The sequence below is a fragment of the Beta vulgaris genome, chromosome 7 (assembly GCF_026745355.1).
Source record: "Beta vulgaris subsp. vulgaris cultivar EL10 chromosome 7, EL10.2, whole genome shotgun sequence".
NCBI classification, from domain to species: Eukaryota; Viridiplantae; Streptophyta; class Magnoliopsida; order Caryophyllales; family Amaranthaceae; genus Beta; species Beta vulgaris.
This window is the reverse complement of record NC_079208.1, coordinates 29358555-29362421: the sequence shown is the minus strand read 5'-3', so window position 1 is coordinate 29362421 and position 3867 is coordinate 29358555. Positions and strand designations below refer to the sequence as shown.

The 3867-nt window shown below is 33.2% G+C and overlaps 1 pseudogene; it reads left to right on the top strand.

Moving 5' to 3' along the window:
- Positions 1-2884: 2884 nt before the first annotated feature.
- Positions 2885-3867, top strand: LOC104898955 (ABSCISIC ACID-INSENSITIVE 5-like protein 5; annotated as a pseudogene).

Here is a 3867-nt window from a genome sequence, read left to right as displayed (position 1 = left end):
GGGTGAACCCAGATCGTAAATTAGGCTTGTTGTTATCGGTAAACGAAAATCTGGAACACTATGAGTGAATGAGGAGAGAGGAAGAGATAAAGAGAATTAATTAGTGAGAAGATGGAGAAGTGGGTAAGAAGGAGAATAAGAAGACGATATGAAGATTTTAAAAAGGGGGGAAAAAAGATGGGGATCTCGTGAAATAAAGAGGAGAAAATAAAGAATGCGAGTTGAAAAAAAAAAAAAAAAAAAAAAAAACAAAGCTTTGGGGGAAACCAATTGTCAATGCCGGAAAGTTGAGATAACCAAGAGCACAAGCAATTATATAGCTGAAAGCACGTAGTATTGAGATACAAGTGTAACATTTAAATATATGGAAAATCGATTCCGTTGAGATACAACCAGATAATTGTTTTCACCGCAGTTACAGTACATCATCTATTTATGTAAATCATGGAGTAATTTAAGACAAACAATAATACAAGCTTAAAGAACCATCCAAAATCTTATAGAATGAGAGTTCACTTAATTATACTAGAAGAGTGTTTTCTCAACGCTTTTCCTCAATGTTCTGGACGGAAAAAAGTGTTGAGAAATTGATTCTCAATGCAATGTAACAGCGTCGAGATTTCACGCTTGGAGAATTCTCGACACATTATTGCGTTGAGATTCTCAACGCAGAGACGCGTCCAATTATAACTTGTGATGCTGTTTTGTGTTGAGTTTCTCAACGCTTTTCTGCGTCTCGAAATATGCTCTAGACACATTCCAGAGTCAAGATTATTTTACCTCCACAAATAAATTTTTGGAGGCAAAAGAACTCTTGACACGAAAAACTGTCGAGATTTTAGCCTAGAAAAAACATCTACAAACAGTAGAATAAGGCATGAGTTTATAATCAGTAATAACAATAATAATAATAATAATAATAATAATAATAATAATAATAATATTAATAATAATAATATTAACAATAATAATAATATTAATAATAATAATAATATTAATAATAATAATAATATTAATAATATTAGTAATAATAACAATAATAATAATAATAATAACCACTATTTAATTGGATATAGATCAAATATAATATATATTATAATTAAGCGAATTTCCAATAAAAAAACATTTAGGTAGAAATGACCAATATATAATAATATTAAAATATTATGTTCGATCACAAATAAAATAAGTCAATTAGATAATGTTTACTATCAACTTCTTCACCCTTACAAAAAAGCATAACAAAAGAAATATATCGTTTACAAGGCCTTTTCAATTAATAACTTTATGAGTTGTACTAATTTAATAGACGATCATTGGCTTCTTTTCCTTCACCATCATCTTGAACATTGAAAAAAAAAAGAATAATGACATAAGTAATCTTAATTATATAATGTGATATATTATAGTGAGCGCCAATTATAAAAGATGTAAAAAAGTTAGTTAATGACAAAAGAAAAGAATATGTATCTAGACTTGGTTTTGATAATTCAAGTGAAACAATGAATGATAATATTATAACAATACATTTGTAGTAATCAAATGCATAGCTGACTTTGCAAAATCTAACTCTTCAGATGTATGTCGAATTTCTCAATTTCGCTCTTTTTCTCTCTGTTTTTTTTCTTTTTTTCTGCGTTTGGTTGACGATTTTTTTTGCTCTATTTTATTAGTCGTTGAGAGTTTGACGGATAAGAACTGAAATTTTAGTGTTTTAGAAGAGAATCTCATATGGTGAAATTTTGTGTGCAACTTTATTGTTTGAATTTGGAGAACTTAAATTATGGCAGATTATTGAGTGTAATTCTGTATTGAATTGATGTTTTTGTTTGTACTTGTACTGTGTTAGCTCATCAGTTTAAGAATTTTTCGTGGAATTTGATTTTACTTTTTACTTGTTTTCATCTGGTTAGGATTTTTTGTGTTTGTGATGGTGAAGCCATAACTACTAATCATGCGTATAAAAGATGTGGGTCTTTCAATGGTGTTTGTTCTTCTGTTTTGGTCTTTTTTGGGAATGATCCTGGAAGATAGGAAGGTGAATAGGTGATCATGGAAATACTTTTTGCCATCGACCTTGATTCGCCTTCTGAAGCCTTAGATGAAAATTTGGTATGAAATGTGCTTGTGTTTTTTGTTGAGCTTATTGTTTATGTATAAAAGTTTTGGTATATAATGTTTTTTGATGTGAATAAGTTGTTCAATTAGATTAGAGATGCTTGTGGAGCTGTTCAATGTCTGATTGTTCTGTGATTCATGCATATTTTGCATTTTTATGAGTGCATTGTTCTGTGACTCAATGCATATTTTTGGTATGAAATGTGGTAATTTATATTAAATAATGAATATAGGAAACTATGAGTGATACACCTAGATTAAAAAAATCAAAGATAACGGGAAAACCATCCGCTCTTCAACAATGTTTCTTTGTGTGGTAAAATTTTTAATAGTGAATTTCTTTTATCTTTTTTGTGACCCCCGATTTTGAAATCCTGGCTCCGCCACTGATGATGCATATGCAGGTTCCATCTCAAACACTATAGAGAGTGTATCCTGTATATTATCAACTATTACCCATATACTAACCTTTTTGATTGACTCGGTATACATCTTTGAGAGGCATTCCAGCGCACGACAAGTATATCAAGGAATTTTTTGAGCATTGTTTGGACCTGTATATGCGTCCTAGAGTTCGTAAAAAACACGTGAGTCTCTAATCTTTGGTAAAAGTAAAATTGGTTTTTTTGTGTGAACTGAATTTCATACCTACAATACTTCTAGGGTGCCCAACTGCCTAATACACTTCTAAACAAAAATGATAATGTGATGTTAACCTTAATCTCTTTTTGGTGTCTCCAGCTTAATATTGATCCTGAATCTTTGAAACCGGAGAGGTCGGATCCAAAGGATCTTAAATCTTACCCGACTACATGTTATATTGAGTATAAGAGTCACACTGACGGGGAAAGAGTTTAATGGTGGGAAAGACGGGGTGGTGGATCTAATGTGCCACAGAGACAGCTGACACTTGGGGAGATCACTTTGGAGGAGTTTTTGGTGAGAGCTGGGGTTGTAAGGTAAGATACCCAAGTGGTTGGGAAGCCTAACAATAATAATGACACTTCTGCTGGTGCTGGAATAATTTTTGGAGATTTTGCTAGGGTTAGTAATGGGAACAACGGTAATACAGGTTTTGGGATTAACTTTCAACAACCTGACCGAGGGGTTGAGTTAATGGGCAACCATATTGCAGAGACTAAACATCAGATGTCATTGCAATCATCCAATTTGCCATTAAATGTTAATGGGGTTCGAACATCACAAAAACAACAACAACAACAACAACAACAACAAACACCGACACAGTATCCCACTCCCAGCAGCCACAACAGCAGCAACAACAACCATTGTTTCTTAAACAGGTTGTTGTTTCATATGCTTCTGCTATGATACTTCCCAACAATGCTCAGCTAGGTATCGTAGGATTTAGGGATGGCATCATGGGATTAGGTGATCCTGGGATGAACAACAATATGGTCCAAAGTGCAGCTCCACGAGGTGGTGGAGGAATGGGTATAGTTGGGTTAGGAGGAGGTGGAGAAATTGGTGTTCCTGTGATCTCCTGCAGCTTTGTCATCCAATGGGCTTGGCAGGAGCAATGGGGACTCATCCTCTATATCACCAGTTTCGTACATGTTTAATGATAGTCTTAGAGGGAGAAAAGGAATCCATGATGTTAAAAAAGTTGTTGCGTAAAAGTAGATTTATTTCCTGTCTTATTATTAGAAGTATAGGGTTGGATGCTTTTATTATTTCCTTCGATTAATCATCATGCTTTATTAATACAAATATTGATCTGATTTCCAC